This window comes from Herpailurus yagouaroundi, unplaced genomic scaffold, assembly GCF_014898765.1.
Source record: "Herpailurus yagouaroundi ecotype Mexico unplaced genomic scaffold, PumYag 197, whole genome shotgun sequence".
Taxonomy (NCBI): domain Eukaryota; kingdom Metazoa; phylum Chordata; class Mammalia; order Carnivora; family Felidae; genus Herpailurus; species Herpailurus yagouaroundi.
This window is the reverse complement of record NW_024412428.1, coordinates 9,411,381-9,435,242: the sequence shown is the minus strand read 5'-3', so window position 1 is coordinate 9,435,242 and position 23,862 is coordinate 9,411,381. Positions and strand designations below refer to the sequence as shown.

The window sequence follows — 23,862 nt, the reverse complement described above, 5'->3', positions numbered from 1 at the left end:
CGTAAGGATTACAGACCAATGCTGCACTCTGAGATGTATATGAGGACATGATGCAGAGTTTCCCAGAACCTGGGGGAGAGTTTGCTGTGCAGAAATGAATGCCACAAAGATAGATGATAGACAGATAGATAGATAGATAGATAGATGATAGATAATATATGTGATCGACAGACAAGATAAATAGGTGATTGATAGATAAATAAATGATAAGTAGAATAGATGAATAGGTCGAAAGATCGAAAGATAGGTAGATGATAGATGGCTGACAGATAAGTGATAGATAATTGATACATTAGCTATGGATAGATAGGTAGATAGATAACCAAGGTGAGAGTACGTAGCCTAAGGTTTCTGGGGTCCCCTGGAGTGACCCAGTTTCTAAAACAAAAATGTCAGCACAGGCTGCCATCATTTTTTCTGATCTGTTTCATCATCAAGTTTTACAAAGGTATGAAAATGAAGGTGTTTTTTTTTATTTTGTCACGTAATAGTTGCCTTTACTGAAAATATTTAGTGACATCAGATCAGGAAATTCCAGGTGTACAGGTGGCCAGAAATCCACGCTGGGCTCCACCCAGGGACAGGTCTGACTTTCGCCACGGTAGAATGTGGTGGCATCTCTGTTGAAAGGAAATCAGAACGTCAATATATCTGAAAATACTTGGAATGTGATAGTGGAGGACGCGTCCTTTCCCTGCGTCTCCCAGCCCTATCCCCCCCCCGGACATCAGAGGATAGACCATTTGTTGAAACTGAATCCATTTTACTAATGCTTCAAAATAATGACCCAAACTTCACCAAGACATCCTTTGCAGGGAAGAATGACTTGAATTCTTGAGGATGACTTAGTGAACCACCAGAGGCTCGGTGACACGCAGTCCTGTGCCTAGGACTCCAGGGATCGCATTAGAACAATCGACTCCCAATAGAAGAGAAGCCAATGTGAAACAAAGTGCTGTCATTTGGATAGCAATTTGCCTAGCAAAGTTTGCCTTCCCGTGTGACAATCACCCCTTTCTTCAGGGACAACCACGAGGTCAAAACAACTAAGCGATTCTTTACATGAATACATACATTGGTTGTCGTCTTTGATAAACGGACAACCACCCAAACCTAAGGCTTTCTCTGCTTCTCTCTGTCTTTCCTCCTGATCTCTGCTTGGATTAATTTCTCTCCCTTTGTTCTTTCATTCATCTCTCTCTCTTTTTGATATTCATTCCTACTTGAAAAGACATGGGACTTTGGATCAAGTGCCTGCCACAATGTTTGTAAAATCCTGTTCCCGAAAGTGACACTAATGGCCTGTGGAACCTCTCTGGCCCTAATTACTTGGCAGTAGAAATCTCTGTGGGCTGCTTCTCCTGCAATCAGTTCGTCCCGTAATTACCACAAGCCCGAGTGGCTGAAGCCATGTGCTGAGAAAAGCATGGCATTGGGTCCCTGACATGCCTGCCGCTGACTTTATGTGTGCACGGAAAGGTAACAGAAAGGTGAAATGTGGAGCAGGAAGGACCCACAGATTCCACACATTTTGAAAACCAAAGTCAATTTATAGAAAAAGGGAATTCATTTCTGCAAAACCAATACTACGCTTTGTTTGGGCCAAATCATCCAGTCTTGGTTGGTTTTATTTAAAAAAAATTTTTTTTTTCAACATTTATTTATTTTTGGGACAGAGAGAGGCAGAGCATGAATGGGGGAGGGGCAGAGAGAGAGGGAGACACAGAATCGGAAACAGGCTCCAGGCTCTGAGCCATCAGCCCAGAGCCTGACGCGGGGCTCGAACTCACGGACCGTGAGATCGTGACCTGGCTGAAGTCAGACGTTTAACCGACTGCGCCACCCAGGCGCCCCGGTCTTGGTTGGTTTTAAATCAACTTGCCCAGAGGGAGGTCATGACATCTCGGCTCTAGAACTCTGCCACACAGGGACAAGACATCAGAGGACGCCAATGGCCTGTGGGCACGACTTGGCCTTGTCCAGCGCATGCTGCCCCAGAGCTGAACGTTTAACAGAAAACACACCAAACTAAAAATGAGCCACAATGCTAGTTTGTAGAGGCCTCTATCACTCCAAAAGTGTGGTGAAGAAGGCTCTGGAAGGGAAGAAAACCAGTCTTCTCTGTGGCTCTGTTCTAGTACATCGGGCTACTTTGGGCTAGAATTTTGTGAAATCTAATCACAGGCACTGGATTGTCATCCTATGTTTCTCTGGGTTATGATTATTATTGAGCCGATCTCAGCCCTGTTTTTCATAGCTTCCAGAACTTGGAAGAGCACTTCCACTTTCGTAAGCTTTTAATTTGCCCTGTTTGAAAAGGTAGCACATACTGCATGATAAAAGACATTCATGGCTGTATCCCCAGCACCTAGGACAGTGCCAGGCACAGCAGAGGCATTTGGTGCGTATCTATCACAAGGTGATTTAATGAAATAGAATAGAGCACATTATGGGGTAATTTGTTAACAGGCGTTGGTTTTCTTACTAAATGTTCCGGTAGTCATTCCACCACCAAATCCATTAATTCAACAAATATTCATGGAGAACCAGCTTCATGCCAATTTGGGACTCTGGGGCCAGGGTGGTGAGCCAAGCAGGCAACCAGCCTTGTTAAAGTCACTGAGAACCGTGGTCTCCACCCTTGAGCTGCTTATAATAGGGTGAGGGAACAGAACAGATCAGAAGCAATTAGAAAACAATTAAGTGTTAAATTATATGCCTCTGACTAGCCCAGGGTATTCTCAGAGGGAGAAGATGCTAACGCAGTCATTGCTGTTTTCATGGAGGAGGTGGATCTTTGGCGGGGCCTTGAAGAACACTCTGGATTTGGGAAGCAGAGCACAGGGGCTGGCGTGGAACGAACCTATTAGGCGGCAGCTACCTGGGAGCCACCCAAGGAAAGCTGAAGCCTTGAACTTCCAGTTATACACTGGACCAGAATCGCTCCCAATTAAACAGCTGGAAAATGCTCTAAAGACTTAGAGATGCTCTAAATGCTCTAAAGACTTGGAGATAATAGCCACCTGCTGCCTCAGAGGCTAATTTCTCTTCCTCTAAAAGGCCAAGACGTGACCCTAGGGTTATTTCCTTCAGGTCACTCTGCTGAGGGAGAAGCCAGAGGCCTCCGCCAATTGCTGGCCCAGGCTGATTGCACGACAATCTCCTGGGGACAATCTTTCCTGGCCCTGCCCACAGTCTCCACTTCAGCAGCTCTGGGATGGGATCCAGGAATCTGTATGTTTTTAAAGTCCCCCAGGTGATTCCATTCATCAGCTGGGTTTAGGAACTACTCCCTTAGATTTATTTCAAAGATATTCCCTTTCAGGATGAAAGGGAAGGTGTCTAATAACCAAGAAAATAGATATGACTTCTACCTGCGAATCCCTGTACAACGGGCCCCCTGGAGAAGTCCCAGGGGAAAGAAATCAATCCAACACATTCTACTTCCTTGACCCCCTAAATGAGTCAAAATGGTCAAAATTTGGCTAAAATGAATTAGATTTTGCTTTTACGGCAGAGGCCCAGCCTGATGAATGAAAAGGAGAGATTTTCTTTTTATTTAAAATATTAGGAAGATGAAGCTGTGAGCAAACTGGAGCAAAGCCAGATTAAGGCCCTCACTTTTCTTATTTAGCTATGTCAGTTTGTGTCTCCAGTTCCAGAAAAAATGTCCATTGGTGTGTAAGGTGTTCCAAGCGCAAAAAGCAGGAACAGCATATCTCTCAGGCCACACACACTGCTGGGAGAATAATACCACATCCATCAGCATTAAGATTGTTGAACGGATGGGTCTTGTGTGCCATGTTCCACGTCTCCGTCTCTCCATTTTGTAGGAGGCAATGCTTATTAATGTTTCAAGATATGTTCCTCCTCTTGGACTCACCTGGCAAGTCCCTGGTTCTATCTTCTTTTATGTAGCTAATACACACTCTGCCCTGGGGATGAGTTTGCATTTCTCTCTTTGTCTGGGTGTTCAATTCCTATGACTATCAACGGGAGTTATGTGCCCAAAATATACCCGCAAATTTTTTCTTGGCCAACACGCGTATATGCACCACACACACACACACACACACACACACACACGGAGTTCCTCCTCTTCCCACCGTACTCTTGACCCTTGCTTAATCCAAGACACCAGCGTTCAATGTCTTTGTGACATTTCGAAAATCTGACTGAGGTTCCCTGAGGTCATCCGCCTACGTGGAAATTAACTAGCTTCTCCCATTCTGAAGCACTACTGCTTTCAGAGGGTCTTAATGGCTCAGAGGATGTACTTAGTCTCTGTAGACCTAACTGTATGACCTAGTTTATTATTCGTTCAGGATTAGTTCTGAACCGCTGGGAGCAAATCTCAATGTATTCATTATTTTCCGCTTAGAGCAGGCGATCGTGCAATGGCTTCCAGCTCCTGCCTGAAATGTGTCTCCGCATTGTTTTAACAGATAACCAGCCCAACAATTATCTCGGAGTTAGAGTAACGCTTAACAGAGGAGACGTTGCAAGTGCACACGTCAGAAAGCTCAGTCATAAATATTCCCATCATTATTGCTATGATGTCATGGCAATTTTAACATCTACTTTAATGATACATTAGGACTCAAGATTTACCTCCACAACAACTGATAAGTGCCCAAGGTAAGGCACAAACACCAGGGCTAATTATATCTACGGTCATGTTACATTTGTCCCAATCCTACGGGAAAAGAAGCGTCAAACTCGTCATTAAGCTGAGAAGCTAGACTCCGTTTCCCTCATATATGTGCCTTAGAAGGTTCAGAGCATTCTTTTCTGTTAGGATTCTTCTCTGTGACATCAAATATGTACTTTTTTTCCAGAGCTGCCGTTATTCTGATGGGTTGGCACAGACATCAAAGGCCCTTTCTGGAGGCAACTTGGTGGCTTTATTCACTCAACGGGCATGTATAGAGCAGGCACGTCGTGCCTGGCACCTTGCAAGCGGCTGAGCATACACTGGTTAAAAACAGACATAGTTCCTAGTCTCATGAAGGCCCGGGCTAGCAAGGGAGACTCAAGCAATGACAGATCGATGTATATCCAGAGGCCGCGCCGAGTGTTAGCACAGACGAGTGGCTCTCTGAGACACGTGACAAGACACCTGGCCCAGGCTGGAGGTCACAGAGGGTGTGAGTGAGAAAGGGGTGTGCCTGAGCTCAGACACGAGGGATGGGCAGGATCAGGAAGGCCACAGGGGCGGCATGTGCAAAGAACGGGCGGAAGACACGGCCCTGTGATGTGATGTGCAAAGAAGACAGGTGTGGTCTGAACAGGAGCTTCCAGGACAGGTGCAGGTAGGACCTGGTGTGATGGAGCCTTGGGAGCCCCTCTCGAGAACGCTGTCTTTATCCCCAGTGCAACCGGAACCTATCGAAGGTTTCGAAGAAAGAGCGACGCAATCAGACGTTCACCCAGGAGAAATGTTCAGGTAGCAACCTGGGAACACAATGAAGGAGGTGCAAAAGCAGAGGTAGACACGGAGACCAGTCAGGAAGCCAGCTGGGCCGTGAGTAGCTGGCATCAGACTAGGAAAGTGGGTGAAGGGCAGCTGGAAAAAAAGGGACCGATGCAAGAGTTAAATAGGAGGTAGGAGAGGCAGGCATTGGGAATGATTGGATTTCTGGGTAGGAGGGTGGGTGTCAATAAAGAACTTCTAGACTTTTGACTTGCACAATGTGATGGACGTGGTGTCCTTGGCTAGAAGTGGATCAGACTTGCTGGATGAGGTGGCCGTGAAGCATCTGAATGGTGATGCTGAGCAGCCATTTGGAGATATGTGGATGAGAGATGTGAACCAGAAGACGTTTGGAATTCATCATTGTCTAGCTGGTCATTGACGTCACGGGCATAAACGAGTAAGACAAAAGAGAGAATAGGTCCACGGCCATACGACCCCGATGGGGCGCCTGGGTGGCTCAGTTGGTTAAGCATCCAACTCTTGGTTTCGGCTCAGGTCATGATCTCAAGGTTTGTGGGTTCAAGGCCTGCGCTGGCCCCGGGTCGGGCCTTGAGTCGGGCCCGGAGTAAGGCTCTGCACTGACAGCTCGGGCCTGCATGGGATTCTCTCTCCCTCTCTTTCTGCCCCTCCCCCATTTGCTCTCTCTCTCTCTCTCTCTCTCATGCTCAAAATAAATAAACACTTAAAAAAAAGAAAGAGAGAGAGAGAGAGAAAATAGAAGGAAACTCGGGCTTCTGGAAAATAATTCTGCCATGTAGAAATGGTATGAGTCACGGAACTTGAAATCAACGTTCCTAAATTTAATATGCACACCGGTTCATTGTTCTGTGCAATCCATCTATGATTTTAACAGCTAAATTAAAGGGTCATTGCTATTTCTTTGTAAGAGAAGCCTTCAGAAGTAGGCTTAATTATGGCGAACCACTAATAACACAGGATTCCAATTTTTTTTAAAGTCATTTATCACAAAGGTTCGGTCAAATGTGCTTACTTGTGCCTTGGTCCGTTCCGAGAGATCAGGCTGACTCAGCGAAGCAGGAGGCCGGCTCAGTGTCTGTCGTGATTAAGATGGAATGGGCCCCAGAGTTTTATTTTCGTGGCTCTCTTCTACAAAATCAAAGAAGCGCGCTCCAGTCTCTCTGCACATTTATCTTGCTCACTAATTTTATTAACCTCTATCAGGCAGGTCCAGGATACATATGATCTTGGGGCAAAGATCTTTATTTTTATTTAGCAGCCCCCTGAGAACATGTTGACGGAGGTACAGTATAATTACCAGTCCTTTAACTCACCAGCCAACTTTTTGTTCTCGTAAACAAATGCAAATTCGGGTTCTTGAACACTCTTGAAAAGTAGGCCTTCCTTCCTCTCTCTTCCCAGATAGAGTTTTCTCTAATCAAACCGCTGTTTAGCCTGCATTTTTTTTTTATGCTGCTTTTCACTGGGAGGCCAGCATTCCCAATTTCCCAGTGGACCCAGTCACTCCCACATTTTGGCCCATCGTGGCTCACGCCAGGCTGGGAGACAAAAAGATGTGAAGAGATAGGTATTTCTTCCTAAGTCAGAATGTCTCAGTGGGCAGCACCACGCCCCAGAAAGTGGTAGAATGTAAGATATGTACCATCATACCATGGATGTGAATTTTCAGAACCTGGTGGCCCAGAAGCTGCTGCCAGACTTCAGAGGAAGCCATCTGCAACTCTGATAACTATAGTCACACGGACTACAATTCACAGCCTTCGGCAATCCTTTCCATTTCTTCAATGCCTTGTGTTTCCTCTCTTGCCTCCGGATGTGTTATCTGCCCCTGTCCAGGATCTTCTTTTCCCCAGTCCTGCCTCTTGGTGGAACTCATACCTCCAGCCTCGGCTTAACTCTCCCTTCTGGGAATCCCCCGGTCCCCTCTCATCCTTTAAAGCACCTGTCACATTGTTTCCATGGTACCCTCCACTCCCCTCATCCTAACTGACACTCCCTTGTGAATGTGCTCTTACTTAAGTGTATCCCCTCTCCACCAAAAGGACTGGGTCAGTCCCCACAGGACCATCCTTGTCTCTGTTGTGGGCCTCTTGCCTGGAGCCATTTGGTAAATACATGAATGAACAAATTCATTGTCAACCGTCCCTGCCAGGGCCATGCCCTCACCCTCAGATTCTATGTGGGAGAGGAGAATCCAGCCAAAAACAAAACAAAGAAACACAAAGAGCTGTTTATTGAGTACAAATCCTACACCTCATCTAACCTATTTCTCTCCTTCTCTTACCTCAGGGCAGAGAAGACTGAGTCTGCAACCCTCCAGAGGAGCACTTTGGTCTCTGTGTCAATGGTTTACATGGGTAGAGGTGGGAAATGCCCCATGAGGTTCAGGTGAGGAGCTGTCCCATGAGCGTGAAGGGCTCTGGGTATATGGCCCCAAAGGGAACCAACCAGGCCAGGCCACGTAAGGTGAGAGTGACTCTGTCTCTGAGAAGTGGTCCCTCTCTGAATTAAGCAATCTCAATTCAAGTACAATTTCAAGTACATACTTCATGGGTCACTCAGCCTTTGCAGAGGGCATCTAGACGATCAAGGTACCTAGGCAACCGCATTGGCATTACCAATAGATCCTGGGGTCTCCTTCCCTTCTCTGAGGCTTTGTACCTAGAAGACCCCATGTCCAATGGCTCCCTTCCAGACATCAAAGAAAGACCATAGCATCATGAGCAAATACCTTCTTAACCAAGGAATACTGAGGCCAGTCCAGAGCCACAGCCCTATCCCCACACCAGTGATCAAGAACCTATGGTCCTCTTCCAGACACAGCCTTTTAGCTCATACAAAGCAATAGTTGGGGCAGTTGGGGGTGGGGTAGGGCTGCAGACTCTCTAGAGCAAACATCACAGACTGGCCCTTGATAAAACCGAACTTCCCGGCACATCTGCTCCAGGAGTGCGATGTGACCAGAGTTATAGGGGAGAGGACCATGGCTTGGCTATGGGATGGCCCCACAGCACTGGGGGGTTGCATTCCGGGGAAGCCAAAGTCTACATGCTACGTTCTACACACCAGGCCCCCCAGGGCCAGAAGCATGGCTCAGCATGGCTCAGAGCTGGATAGATGCTCTTTCTGTTTGTCTAGTTTGGGTTTCCCCAGAAACAAAGCCTACATCAGAGGCTCGGGTCCAGTTCACTTATTTGGAAAGTGATCCCAGGAAGAAGGAAGGAGGGAGACAGGAAGGAAGGCAAAGCCACTAAAGCTGAGTTACTGAGCAGGTTGCCGCTGTGACAGGGGGCTCAATCCTACTGGAGTCTCCTGAGGAATGGTGTAGAAGGGTCTCACAATTGTGCCTTCACATGCAGGGCTCCTGTTCCCATTGGCTGAGGCACACCCTAGGGCACGTCAACTGTTTCACACTTCTTTTTTTTTTTTTTTAATTTTTAAAAATGTTTATTTATTTTTGACAGAGAGAGAGAAAGAGAGAGACAGAAAGACAGAGAGCACCAGTGGGGGAGGGGGAGAGAGAGAGAGGAAGACACAGAATCTGAAGCAGGCTCCAGGCTCTGCGCCGTCAGCACAGAGCCTGACTCGGGGCTCGAACCCACCACCTGCAAGATCATGACCTGAGCCGAAGTCGGACGCTCAACTGACTTGAGTCACACAGGCGCCCGGCTATCTCACACTTCTAACCTGCACTGGAAAAATACTTGGCAAATTCCCATAGCCTCCAGGAAGCTGGCAGGTAGACAGCCACTGGGCGTAGAGGCAGGATATTGAGTCTCACCCAAGGGTCCTTTGAGGCTACGCATACGACCAGGGCCATAATCAACTCCTTCTTGTTGTGTGCAGGACATTTCAGCCCTCTGGAGCCTCAGTTCCCCCATCTATAAAGTCAGGGTGAGAACAATACCTAACTCCTGGGGCTGTTTCCAGGATAAAACAAAATATAAGGAAACACATAACATGCCCAAACACACGTTACAAAGAAACTTCAAGGTGGGACGTCAGATTCTTGTTTCCAGTAAAATGTGAAATAGTACAACCAAATAGAGGGGGAGTTGGCAGTATTGAGCAAAATCACACATGTACTTGCCTTTGGAAGCAGTGATTCCGCTTTTAGGAATTCATTCCAAAGATAAGCTAGCAAAAATATTTCTAAAAAATATGAAGAGACGAATGCACGTTAACTATTTTTAAATACGTGAATTTTTAAAAAGCAAAACCAAGTTGAAGTAAACTTCACTCCACACCTTCTTGGTGGCATAACCACACAAAGAGGAACTATACCAGCAAATTTTCAGACACCATTATTTTATTGTAGATGTCTAATGAGGTATTCCCTAAGGACAAGGGCTGGAAAAGAAAAAAAAAAAAAAACCTAAACTGTTTTCAATAACACTGTTATTCTGAGATGATACGTGCGTATGGTGGGATAAAGCAGTATCAGCATGGAAGAAAGAAAAGACATCTACAAAGCCAATAAGATTAAGTAAAAACCTCATAGTTCTAAAATGATTATATCTGCATAAATTCATGATATATTTTATCTTTTTTAAAAAAAAATTTTTTTAATGTTTATTTATTTTTGAGAGAGAGACAGAGACAGAGTGTGAGCTGGGGAGGGGCAGAGAGAGAGAGGGAGACACAGAATCTGAAGCAAGCTCCAGGCTCTGAGCTGTCAGCACAGAGCCCGACACGGGGCTCGAACCCACAAACTGTGAGATCATGACCTGAGCCGAAGTCGGACGCTTAACCGACTGAGCCACCCCGGCGCCCCATGATATATTTTATCTTAAACAAGTAAAATGTATGATTCCTGATTCTGCCCACTGAAAAGGTAGGAAGGCATACCTTTAAAACAAATTTTTTTAAACTATTTATTTATTTTTAAGAGAGAGAGAGAGACAGAGTGTGAGCAGGGGAGGGGCAGAGAGAGCCAGAGACACAGAATTGGATGCAGGCTCCAGGCTCTGAGCTATCAGCACAGAGCCTGATGCGGGGCTTGAACTCACAAACCATGAGATCATGACTTGAGCCGAAGTCAGACACTCAACCAACTGAGCCACCCAGGCGCCCCAGAGAGGCATATCTTGGTGGCTTCTAAACACTTGGGCTCCTTGGAGAAATGGCTGATAACAGGTCAGAGGAAGAATCAGGACCATCCTGTCACCTAAGGAAATAAAGAAACTATCAGAGAAACTATCACGTCAGATGTCAATTGAAAAGGCCCCCATTGCTAAGGGGATGCTTTGAGCACCCTTATGGATATGACATGTAATAGGCTGAAATATATAAAATGTTTTTTCATGGTAATGCTTAAGGAAAAACTCATTGGTAAATGTTGGAGGTGTTAGGGAACCACTCCATTTATCCTTCCTTTGCTAAATGCTCCATGTGTCTGAGTAGCCAACGAGTTGATAAGAGGAATTTTTCTACATAAAAGTGTGTCAGCTAATAAATGAAGAAGGAATGGAAGAGCATGACCATTCTTCAATTCCTAAAAAAAAAAGAAATGAATGGATGAATGAAAAATTGGAATGTGAACTGAATCACATGATGCCATTTACATTAGCACCAAGAAAATGTAACAGGTGCAAGTCTAACATAATATGCACAGGAACCATATGAGGACAGCTACAAAACTCAGATGAAAGAAATCAAAGAACATCTGAATAAATGAGAGATATCTCATGTTCACAGGTAAGAAGAATCAATATTATTACGGGGCACCTGGGTGGCTCAGTCGGCTAAGCGTCTGACTTCGGCTCAGGTCATGATTTCATGGTTCGTGAGTTTGAGCCCCGCGTCGGGCTCTGTGCTGACAGCTCAGAGCCTGGCACCTGTTTTGGAGTCTGTGTCTCCCTCTCTCTCTGCCCCTCCCCTGCTCTCTCTCTCTCTCTCTCTCTCTCAAAAATAAATAAACGTTAAAAAAATTTTAAAAATATATTATTATGAAGTCAATTCTTCCCAACCTGATCTATAGATTCAATGCAATCCCAATCAAAATTCCAGCAAGTTATGTTGTGGATATCAAAAAACGGATCCTAAAGTTCTTATGGAAAGGCGGAAGGCCCCGGATAGCTAACAAAGTGCTGAAGAAGAACACAGTGGGAGGAGTCGTGCTACCTGCCTTCAAGAAGTACTAGAAAGCCATGCTAATCAAGATGGTGTGGTATGGGTGAGAAAGCAGACAAAGAGATCAATAAAACAGGACACAGTGTCCAGAAACAGACCCACATAAATACAGTTAGTTGATCTTTGACAAAGAAGCAAAACCACTCCGCAAGGAAAGGAATCTTTTCCACAAATCATACTGAAACACCTGGACGTCCACATGCAAAAAAAGAATGAACCCAGAACTTACACCTTTCCTAGAAACAAGCTCAAAATGGATTCTAGGCCTAAATGTAAAATGCGGAATTATAAAACTCCTAGAAGACAACAAAGGAGAAAATCTAAATCACCTTGGGTTTGGTGATGAGTTTTTAGATACAACATGAAAAGCATGATCCATGGGGGAAAAAATCAAGAAGCGGGGCTTTATTAAATTAAAAACTTCTGCTCTGCGAAAGACATTGTTAAAACATAAGCCACAGACTGGGAGGAAATATTTTCAATACATGTAATTGACAAAGGACTTGTATCTAAAATATTTACAGAACCATTACAATTCAAGAATAAGAAAAAAAAAAAAAGAATAAGAAAACAAACAACCCACTTTAAAAATGGGCAAAAGGTCTGAACAGACACCTCACCAAAGAAGAGATAAGATGGCAAACAAGGATATGAAAAGCTACTTCCCCCCACGTCATTAGAGAATCACAAACTACAACAACGGTGAGATTTTAGTCTGCACCTATTAAAATGGCTCAAATCAAACAACCTGACAAGATCAAAAACTGGCCAGGATATGGGACCACAGCAACTCTCTTTCATTTGCTGGTGGGAATGCAAAAATGATGCAACCACTTGGAAATACAGCTTGTCAGTTTCTTGACAACTAAAATATTCTCACCACATGATCCAACGATAGTGCTCTTTGGTTTTTACCCCAGTGAGTTGAAAACTTAGGTCCACACAAAAACTTGCCCACAAATGTTTATAGCAATTTCCTTCATGATTGCCCCAAACTGGAACGTTTAGTAGTTGAAATGGTAAACAAAGTTCGGTACATCCATACAACAGAATATTATTCAGCAATACAAAGAATGAGCTAAGGAGCCACAGAAAGAGACGGAAAAAAACATCCGCATGTTGCTAAGTGAAAGAAGCCAGTCTGAAAAGGCTGCACACGGTATGGCTCGAACTCTATGACATTCCAGAAAAGGCAAAACTGTGGAGACAGTAAAAAGATCAGTGGTTGCCAAGGGTTTAGAGGTGTGGGGTGGTTAGACAGGTGGAGCACAGAGAATTTTTAAGGCAGTGACATTATTCTGCACAATCCTGTAATGGTGGGTCCATGGCTTTATACATTTGTCAAAGCCATAGAATTGGACAAAACAAAGAGTGAGCCTTAATATAAACTGTGGACAAAATAAGCCTGTATCAATACTGATTCATCAGTTGTAACAAACGTACCACACTAAAGCCACATGTTAATCTAGGGGAAACTGTGGGGAGCAGTGAGGGGATATCTGGGAAACTCTCTGCACTAATGCTCAATTTTTCTGTAAATCTAAAACTGTTTTTAAAAAATAGCCTATTCTTTAAAAAATAAGAATTGATCTAGGCAATAATCGTCAACAGCTGCCAACCACACACAAAAAAGAAACAACCACACGTTACGTTACGTACCTCCTGATGGAAGAACGCAAGACCAAAAACAAAAGAAAACTCGAATCTCCTCAAGCTCTTACCTCTAACTTCCAAATGGCAGAAAATACCGCTGTACCCTAGGAAATACGGAGAACAAATGCATTATGTCCGACAACACAGGGGTGCAATCAGAAATACAGACTATAGGAAACCCTGCAGAACAAAACACAATTTCTTTAGCAAATCATTTGTAAAGAAAAATAACAGAGAGATAATAGGAACTCACAGATGAAGAGACTTAGGAACAGATCGTGCAATTGCCATTTAAGGATCTCCTCTAGATCCCAGCCCAAATAAACGGTGGGGAAGAAAACACAAAACCTGTAATAATAAACTTTCATGAGGGGCGACTGGTTGGCTCAATCGGTTGTGTCCGACTTTGGTTCAGGTCACGATCTCACGGTTCGTGAGTTCGAGCCCCCCCATCGGGCTCTGTGCTGACAGCTGGGAGCCTGGAGCCTGCTTCGGATTCTGTGCCTCCCTCACTCTCTGCCCCTCCCCCGTTCATGCTCTGTCTCTGTCTCTTAAAAATAAATAAACATTAAAAAAATTTTTTTAAATAAAAATAAAAATAAACATTCATGAAACAGCTGGAAAAATCTAATACTAATTCGCTATTTTCTGATATTAAGGAATTATCATTGATGTTTTCAGATGTGATGATGACACTGTGGTTTTATGTTTAAAATTAGAGTCCTCTTTTATTTTTATTTATTTATTTTTAATTTTTTTTTTTAACGTTTATTTATTTTTGAGACAGAGACAGAGCATGAATGGGGGAGGGAGAGAGAGAGAGGGAGACACAGAACGGGAAGCAGGCTCCAGGCTCTGAGCCATCAGCCCAGAGCCCCACGCGGGGCTCGAATTCACGGACCGCGAGATCGTGACCTGAGCTGAAGTCGGACGCTTAACCGACTGAGCCACCCAGGCGCCCCTAGAGTCCTCTTTTAGAGATAAATACTGAAATACGGATACGGATGAAATAATGTGGTGATTAGAGTTTGCTTCCAAGACTGCAGCAGGGAGGAAGAAGGGTTAAGAGAACAGCTAAACCGAGGTCGACCGTGAGTTGGTTTTTTTGTTGAAAATGGGCTCACAATGGCTTAGGGAATCCTTATATCATTTCAGGGGTCAGAATAACAACTATTTTTTGCTCTGCTGATGAGCTGAGAATGACCTTTACATTTTTAAATGTTAGGGAAAAGTTAAAAGAAGAGTATTTCACAACATGTGAAAATTATGTGAAACTCAAATGTTAGCGTCCACAAATAAAGTTCTATTAGAACACAGCGTCACCATTTACGCACTGTCCTTGGCCGCCTTTGTGCTGCAGCAGCCGACTTGAGCAGTTTGAGGCAAAGAAAAATATGGCTGTCCGTCCAAAGAATTCCCCACTTTGGCCATTTGGCAAAACACACTCCATGCCTCATCTACCCTCCTGGATGCCTTCTGCTCTGCAACTCAGAAGGTGTCTATGACATTGTGAAATGATTATTTTTCACCGAATTAATCTTGACCTTAAGTCCGGTGTCGAAACTGCAACATTAGCACATATATGGCTTGGCAGCCCCGGCTGGATTCTCATATTGAATTCTCTACCCCGGGCCGTTCTTTGATTCTCTGCACCCAGGCTGATATTCAAGCAAAATGAAACTGTATATTAAAGCTACGTACGTTTTACGTGACCCATGGCAGCTGTCTACTTGGAGATTTGTGGGACTCTCGTGAAAGCCTGCCAATTTAAACCCATTACTTGTGATTCTGAATTCTTCCATTGCAGGTGCTCGTGCGGCTCTGGGTTATCTGCTGTGCATTTCTGCTGAAGTCAGGCAAATGACCCGCTAGGAAAGAGCGCCTTGGATCCCAGCCTCCGCTCTGTGGCAGCCAGCTCTCTACGAATCCTGTCGTGTCGGTTTTCATGACAAATCCAGTCCTTCTGGATGGGTCTCTGGGGAGTTAATTGGGCGGGGAAGAAACATGCGTGCCCTCGGAGAAGAGCCGCAGGATGGAGCCCTCTGCACCTGCCCGCTGGCCGGCGCTGGCCCTGTCGCGGCCCGCCTGTCAGAAGCGATGTGGCTCTCTCGGCAGCTGACGGTTTGGACTGTCGTGCGAGCGCTCCTAAGGGCAGAGCGTGGCTGCTGCCAGCTGGTGTCGGAGAGCATGTCAGGGCAGGCCTCGGTCATGCCCTGGTGTGGCCTCCGTCACCCCCTGGCAGGGCCTGCCCACCTGGCCGCACGCCCGGGGCGGGAGGCGTCAGGCCCGCTCTGCAGCGCGGCCAGATAATTGCTGCGTTCTTGTCCTCCGTGGGTTACTCCCCACTGATGCTGGCTTCAAGCCCGCGCTCTGGGGGGACAGTGCTGGCATGTGCGTGCACGCGTGTGCCTCTCCTGACCCCCAAAGCACGGGGTGTGGAGGTTCCTGGCAGCAGCCGGCTGACTCGGCTCCTGGGGGAGCGCCGATGGGAAGCTCCAGCAGCCGTGACCGGTCCGGTTACCCAACAAGCCCGGCTCCTGCCTTTGGTGTGTCGGGAAGCCACGTAGTCTGCATCTAGTGCCAGCCCCCCTCAGCTGGGAATTAGAGGAGATGGAGAAAATGAAGCTCCGTGGGGATTCGCCCAGCCTGGAGCGGACGAACACCCACTCAGGGCAAAACCGGAAAGGGGCCGTCTGTAAGATTTCCATAACGTTTGGATGAAGACGAAGGTGGGCCCGTTGAAACAAAAAGGCCAGGAAGCCGTGACACTGAAAGGAGAGTAAAAGCCCAAATTCTCACCGTTGCCCAGGCCCTGCTTCGTCCAGCCTTTCGCTTTTCCTGCCTCGTTTCATGCCACTTCCCCTCGCTCCCACCTTGTCTCATACTGGTCGGCTCAGCTGCTCAGACATATACAGCCTTACGGCCTCAGGGCCTTTGCACAAGCAGCCCCTTCTGCCCGGAATGCCTCATGCCCTCCTTCTGCATCCTCTGCTTTCTCCCAGTCCTGATCTCCACCCTGCCTCTGCTCGTAGCCCACCCCTTTTCTTCCGTGAGGCCCTGGGGGAGAGTTCCCCCTGCCTCCTCCTTACAATCTCCATCAGTGATTCTGTCTCAGATTTTTTTTTTTTTTTTTTTTTTGGGACTCCGTCATAGCCCTTGATACAACGTAGCTGTTTTACTTCTTGTTTTACCTACTTAGGTTTTTTTTTTTTTAATGTTTATTTATTTTTGAGAGAGACAGAGACGGAGTGTGAGCGGGGGAGTGGCAGAGAGAGAGGGAGACACAGAAGCCGGAAGCAGGCTCCGAGCTGTCAGCTCAGAGCCCAACTCGGGGCTCGAACCCACAAACCGTGAGATCGTGACCTGAGCCAAAGTAGGACGCTTAACCGACTGAGCCACCCAGGCGCCCCGTTCCGTTTGCTTACTAAAACAGCCCCTACCGACCTGGAGTCGGTGTCTCCCTGCCCCCCAGTTTCAGATCTCACCTGGGAAGCTCCTGAGCAGGTTACAAACCCACAAGGAGCCTTCTGCTTCTCTTTAACCCCACACGAGCCTTGGTCAGACCAGAGTTCTTATTATGGGCTAACCTATGCTTTGGGCATTATTTACTATTTTAATGATCCATGAGATTTCTGCCCACTCAGAGCAGGCAGTTGTATTGGTCAGAATAGGCTGTACAAATAACCCCCAAATCTCACAAGCTTCAATCCCTGCAGAGCCCGATAGGAATGTTCTGGATTGCACGGCCCTCCAAAGAGTCATTCAAAGATCCTCCTGTCATGTGACGCTTCATCTTCAACACCCGGCCTCCCCGTTCACCACAGGTGGGGAGGAAGACAGCGGACTCGCCTGGACCCCTCACCTGCTCGGTCCGCAGAGACACGGCTTACCCTCAGTCGGACAGGCAGTCCCACGGTCCCACGGGGAGACAGGGTCTGGCGTGGGGGATGCGAGATGGAACCCCCTGGCGGGCGGCCTCTTCCAACAACGGCTCTCACAAGGGGAACACGGGGGCCCCTGCCACAGCCGTGGGCCAAAGAATGACCCCCACGTCTTCATATCACCCACTTCTCACACCCCCTTGGAAGGCCCGAGTACAGCACAAATTCCAGGCCGCCCAGAGGTGTCCACTGTGGTGGCCCTGTTTAAGGGCACGAGTAGGATGTCACCTGTACCTTCTGCTTCCTTTGTCTTCTGTTTCACTCTTGGCCCTTCTCTGGAAGGCCCTGGTGGCAATAGTGCCCGGACATGGCCCTTGCTGGCTGCGCCCCACCCCTCACTCTGCGGCCCGCCCTATCCTACGCGTCCTATTCGGACATATCCTGACGTCCAGCCCCGTCGGCCCCAAGAGAGCTCCGTTTGGTAAATGATCCTTCTCTTTCTCCATCTCTCTCTCTCTCCTTTCTCACCTTGGCTTATACTTGGGTGCCAGGAAGAGAGTGGTCCTCCAGGATGGACTCTCAGTCATAAAGGACTGACAACACACCCCTCTGAGACACGCGCCTTTGAAGCAGGAGGTTGGTGGCAGATTCATGCAGACAGAACCGCAGGCAGCTTGACAAACCGGAGGAAAGCACGTCAGGCTGCCAGCGGTGAGGGTCGTCCGCCTGGGGAGGAGGGCTCTTAAGTAGCAACAGGTAGCTGTTCTCTGTTTTATTCATTCATTCATTTATTCATTCATTCATTTTTGAGAGATGGCACGTACAAGAGCAGGGGAGGGACAGAGAGAGAGGGAGAGAGAATCCTAAGCAGGCTCCGTGCCCAGCACAGTGTCTGACGTGGGGCTCGATCTCACAACCATGAGACCATGACCTGAGCCGAAATCAAGAGTCGGATGCTTACGGACTGAGCCACCCAGGCACCCCTGCCCTCTGCTTTAAGATATAAGCTGCATGACTCTTCAGGTATGGTGAGGCCAGCAGATCAGGAGGTAACTGCATTGTAAACGGAGTCTGTGACCTTCGGTTCCCAAGAGGAGGGCCACCCGGGGAAGCATCAGGGTCAGGCAGGTGGCAGAGACAGGGGACTGTGGGTAAGAGCCTTTATTGTGGTTTTTCCCACAGGAAGGAATGGACAAGGCAGGGGAAGCAGGCTTAGGATTGGCTACTCGGAATAAACTTCAGAGGGCTCTGGGGCAAAGCTGTCCCTAGTTGTCTGGTATGCCCATTTGCCATTTAGAGGGTACTTTCCCCAGTTTGTTTCTTTTGCAGTTTAAAGACTTCTCTCGTGTATTTTGTAATAGCCGTTTTCAAGCACGCACAAAACAAACGAGGGTATAATATCCCCCAGCCCTAGCTATCACCTCACCTCAGTACTTATCAACCCACGGCCAGTGTTGTTGTAACTATACCATGACCCCCTTCCCCCTTTTCCCCACACTAATTTGCAGCAAATCCTTGACAACAGAGGGTCTTTATAGATCGGATCAAGTCACTTCCTAGTTTAAAAATCTCCCACAACTTCCCGAGGCTTTGATAGTGAAAGCCTACACTGAGCATGACACTCGGAGCCCTGCTAACCACTCTGGGGGCATTTCCTCATTCGGCTCAAGCTACCGTGGTGCTTCTGTTCTTTGGACTCACTGAAACCTGTCCCAACTCCATGCCTTCACCCTTGCCATCCTGCCCTACGTCTACTCAGCTGGCTCTACCCTGGCATTCACATCTCAACTCAGACGCCCCCACCCCACTGGAAGGTCTTCCCAGGGGACCCATCCTGGTAGCCCCCTACCTCTAACGACACACTCTCCACTAGAAGACTCTGAAATCAGTTCACTCATTTCAAAAGTTTGCTCGTCCTAAAATTAAAGCTTCAGGGGCGCCTGGTGGCTCAGTCAGTTGGGAGTCTGACTCTTGGTCTCATCTCAGGTCTTGTTGGGCTCCGTGCTGGGCCTGAAGCCTACTAAGAAAAATAGATAGATAGATAGATAGATAGATAGATAGATAATTGATAGATGATTGATAAATAGATGGATAGACGGATAGATAGGAAGATAGATAGACAGATAGATACATAGATAGATTGATGATAGATCGATAGACGGATAGATAGATATATAGTTGATAGATAGATAGATAAATGGATGATTGATAGATAATTGATAGATGGATATAAGATAGATAGATAGATAATTGATAGATGATAGATATTTAGATAGATAGATGGATAGATAGATAGACTGATAGATCGGAAGATCGATAGATAGATAATAGATAGATAGATCAAAGCTTCAGAAAAGCTTTGTTCAACATAATCTTGTTCAATGTTATTTCCCCATAAAGTGCTTGGCATATCATAAGCACTGACCGTTTGTGCAGTAAAAGCAAACAGAAAAGAATACAAATGAAAGGTATTAACTTTAGGGCAGTTTTATTTTTGTTTTTTTAAGTTTTTTAAATGTTTTTTAAAAAATTTTCTTTTTCAATGTTTATTTATTTTTGACAGAGAGAGAGAGAGAGACACACAGCATGAGCAGGAGAGGGGCAGAGAGAGAAAAGGAGACACAGAATCCGAAGCAGGCTCCAGGCTCTGAGCTGTCAGCACAAAGCCCAATGCGGGGCTCAACCTCACGAACCTCGAGATCATGACCTCAGCCGAAGTCAGATGCTTAACCTACTGAGCCACCCAGGTGCCCCATAAGCACTGACCATTTATGCAGTAAAAGCAAACAGAAAAGAATACAGATGAAAAGTATTAACTTTAGGGCAATTTTAAAAAGCAAACCTTCCTGGTGCACTTACCGTCAAATTAACGGATTTAATTAAACGTCGTTTGTTAGGAAAAATACATGCGCACCAATTTACTTGCGGGGGTAGAGGGACAAAACCTCTCACCGTGCAAAGACATGCGCACCTGTGAAAGATCCTAAGTGAGCTGAGTTCTGAATCCGCAAACAGAGAAAGAAAGTTCAGGATGAACTGGCTATTTTTAGTGCTTAGAGGTACCTCCTTGCTCCAGCTAATGTGAGAACCACACTCTCTCGCTCTTAATGCCTTGACATGCCAGGGGGGAGAAAGGCCTCTAAGGAGACAGGATTAATGAATTCTGAAATGAGAAGTAAGACACAGAAATTTAGTTCGTTTAAGAAAAGCCTCCATTGAAGGCGTTTGAGTATTTGAGGTCCTATTTGATAGAACTCAGATTCTACGGTGAAATTACATTGTGCGTTTAATTATTTCATATCATGTTTTAAAACAAATATATAAAACATAATTTAAAAACATGATTTTTGGGGCGCCTGGGTGGCGCAGTCGGTTAAGCGTCCGACTTCAACCAGGTCACGATCTCGCGGTCCGGGAGTTCGAGCCCCGCGTCGGGCTCTGGGCTGATGGCTCAGAGACTGGAGCCTGTTTCCGGTTCTGTGTCTCCCTCTCTCTCTCTGCTCCTCCGTTCATGCTATGTCTCTCTCTGTCCCAAAAATAAATAAATGTTGAAAAAAATAAAAAAATAAAAATAAAAACATGATTTTTTAAATGGGGAAAATCCATTCCAAAAAAAAAAAAAAACACACCTCTTTTCTTCCCGGTCCTGCATCCCGCACTCTGCTGTCTACACAGCCCCTACCCTCAGCCCCTAGCTTTCATCTAACCTGCCTTTAGAACTGTCTTCACAACTGAGAATCTCTTTCATCTGCCTGTAGAAATATTTTTGTGGAACGGGTGCTCAGTGCTCCCGATTGTGGGTGCGTATGCCCTTACACACAAAAAACATGTGTAGTAGAAAAGTTTCGTGTTGATTAAATTTGTATTGGGGCGCCTGGGTGGCGCAGTCGGTTAAGCGTCCGACTTCAGCCAGGTCACGATCTCGCGGTCCGTGAGTTCGAGCCCCGCGTCAGGCTCTGGGCTGATGGCTCAGAGCCTGGAGCCTGTTTCCGATTCTGTGTCTCCCTCTCTCTCTGCCCCTCCCCCGTTCATGCTCTGTCTCTCTCTGTCCCAAAAAAACAAATAAACGTTAAAAAAAATTTTTTTTTAAAAATTAAATAAATAAATAAATAAACAAACTTAAAAAAAAAGAAAAAGAACGAAAGAAAGAGGGCACGTCGGTCGAGCTCTGTGGATGGCGTAAGTCCAAAGACTTCACCTGTATGCCACATCATTTGGAACATTTTTCTGTGTGGCAGCAAAAACCCTTGACGTGACTGGCTCACTCACACCGCGCACGTCTCTATGAGGTAGGATTAATATCACTTTCTACTGCGTTGAGGGAACTGAGTCACAAAGAGGTAGGAAACCTAGTGAGCTCACATGACTTAGGCAGAGGAGGAGCTGGGAATGTATCCAAAGCCCTCTGACACCCGTGTCTAACTAAGTTCTTGACAAGCACAGAGCCAGCACAGACAGGGATAAAAAAACACAGACCCACACAACGTGGGTTCAGATCCTACCTCTGCTGCTCTTCAGCTGTGTGATTTTAGCAGGTTGCCAAGCTTCTCTGTGCATCAGTCACTTTAGGTGTAAGCTGGGAATAACGATAGCAGCCTCCACATGGGGTTGCGTGTGCATTAAATCAGCCACTCACTACACGTGAGTGCTTCTCTGTGCCTGGGATATAGCAAGTGCTGTGTGTCTACCGCGGTCTCCCCAGAGAATGGGGGTCCCTTCCCCCACCCCTGCCAGATGGGCGACTGGGCCCCTGCACTCCAAGGCCGAGCCAGTCTGCTCTCTGAGGCCTCATTGTGCCAGAGCCATATGGGGCCAAGCCGGGCAGCCTGCCTCCGGGGCCTTGCGGAGCACTTAAGGGAATTGGCTTCCGATTTTTTCTCACCGCATCCAGGAGCTCATGGGAGGCTGCGCTGAGGGTCAGATCTGAGGCAGAAATTAGAATTAAGCCTCCTCTCCAAATGCTTGAAGCTCTGCCATTAGCTCTCCCCACCCCCTTCTCCCCTCCCCCTCCCTTCCAGCCCTCCAGCCCTCACACCCTCCCCACCTCCCTCAAGTCCGGGGTTCTCAACGTGACCGCAAAGGCCCCTGGGAGGCTGGGGGGGGGTCTGCAGTCTGCCAAACTGAGCGTGTGTGCGCCCACGCGAGCACGCATTTCTTGGGGAGACTTCCACAGTTAGTGTCCTGTTCTCAAAAGGGGTTCGCGATCCCCCAAACGTCAGGGACCCTGGCATTGATTCCATCGGATACGTCAATCTATTGGGCTGGGCTCTCCAGAAAAGGCCCCAAGCTGGAGTTAGGCATGCAGGGGGTAGCCGAGAAACTCCTGCGGGAGAGACGGGGGCGGGGGGGTGGGGGTGGGGGGGTGTTGGAGAAACAGAATTGGGGGGCAGTCAGGCAGGAGGGAAACCTACCCAGGAGCTGCTCGCTGGGGTTCTGGAGCACAGGCGACTAGCAGAAGGGTCCCGCGCTGGACAGAAGCGCTGGGCCCCTGGACCACATGTTGGCCTCGGCAGTCCTAAGCAGAGTAGGGCCAGGTTTGAAAGCTGAGGTCTATCCTGAAGGACCCGTCACCCCGCCATGCTCATTGTGGCCGGGGCCTGAGCCCTTCCTGGAAGGGGGTCTGGGCGGTACACCCCGGTGCCCTTTACATGCCCTGGGTAGCCCCTGCACCCAGCTTCTGGTCCGTCCTCCTCACCGTCCATCAGACTTGCCCAGGTAGATCCAGATCCAAGTGGCCCAGCCTAAGCCACACCAGGGGCCCCTCGCCCTTGACCTAGGAAGTAGGAGTCCCTGAACTTGACCTGCGGAAGAGAGCCAGAGGGATGTTGGGCAGGAGAAGCAAGGGAAGTCTTTATCTCATGAATGGATTATATGCATGATGGTTGTTTAAAATTTGGGAACATTTTCTCGCGGAAATCCTATTAGAAATGGTTCCCCGGGCTCATTTGCAAAAACCTATTAAATTCTTAGCTAGGTTTCAATAATAGGAAGGGTCATCCTGAGGTCGGAGGCCGGAAAGACCCCACCCCCTACCCCCATCCCACCTCTGAGTTGTCGGGGGGGGGGGGGGGGGGGGGGGGGCCAATCCTGCAGCAGCGGAGGAAAAGGAAAAATCTGCCAGCATCAGGGGGCAGAAGCAGTTTGAAGGAATCCAGGCTGGCAAGGGCGTCCCAGGACTTCCGCAGTAAAGGGAGAGGGGCTTAGCTGTAGAGAGACAGAACCCAGGGATGCGGAGACCCCCGGGGTCTACGGCAGGTGGGGGGCGGGGGGTCCTGCAGCAAAGGCACGCTGCTCCGTGCAGTGAGGTTACGCCGCCTCTTTACAAACAGGGTTTCTTGCCTGCCATCAGCCCAGGCCTCTTTGCGATCACCCTCCCGGAAAGGCTCAGCCTGGCTGGAAGGAGCCAAAGCGGCCTCCAGCAAGCTCTTGGTTAACCTCTGCGATGCCGGGCTTCTCCTCCCAGAGCGCCCGCAGCGGCAGAGCGCGCCCGAGGGGGACGTTCCGAAAGCGGCCACTAGAGGGCGCGTCCGACCTTCCCTACTCCGGGAGCGTCCGAGAGGGCGCGGGTGGGGAAACCCTTGGTTGTCATGGCCCTTTCATGAGAAGGCTGTTCCCAAAGTGCCCTCCTCCCAAGGAAAGCTCCAGGCTTCTATTAAAGGGAACAGCTTGGGGGGGGGGGGGGGGGGGGGGGGTTGTGTGGGGCGCACCGTGTGTGGTATGCACAGCGTGTTGTATGGAAAC

At 47.5% G+C, this 23,862-nt stretch overlaps 2 long non-coding RNA genes across 4 annotated transcripts; both read right to left on the bottom strand.

The window, feature by feature from the left end:
* Positions 1–408: 408 nt before the first annotated feature.
* LOC121012667 (uncharacterized) lies at positions 409–6,073 on the bottom strand. Its single transcript, XR_005782211.1, has 2 exons — positions 4,673–6,073; positions 409–620 (listed from the first exon to the last, which is right to left on the bottom strand). It is a non-coding gene; the product is annotated as an uncharacterized LOC121012667 (long non-coding RNA).
* Positions 6,074–14,325: 8,252 nt separating this feature from the next.
* Positions 14,326–23,529, bottom strand: LOC121012814 (uncharacterized). Of its 3 annotated transcripts, XR_005782327.1 has the most exons (4): positions 23,166–23,519; positions 22,817–22,922; positions 22,533–22,636; positions 14,326–16,008 (listed from the first exon to the last, which is right to left on the bottom strand). It is a non-coding gene; the product is annotated as an uncharacterized LOC121012814 (long non-coding RNA). The 3 variants fall into 3 exon arrangements; XR_005782326.1 differs by having other exon boundaries at positions 22,533–22,922; positions 23,449–23,529; XR_005782325.1 differs by having other exon boundaries at positions 22,533–22,922.
* Between the last annotated feature and the right edge of the window lie 333 nt (positions 23,530–23,862).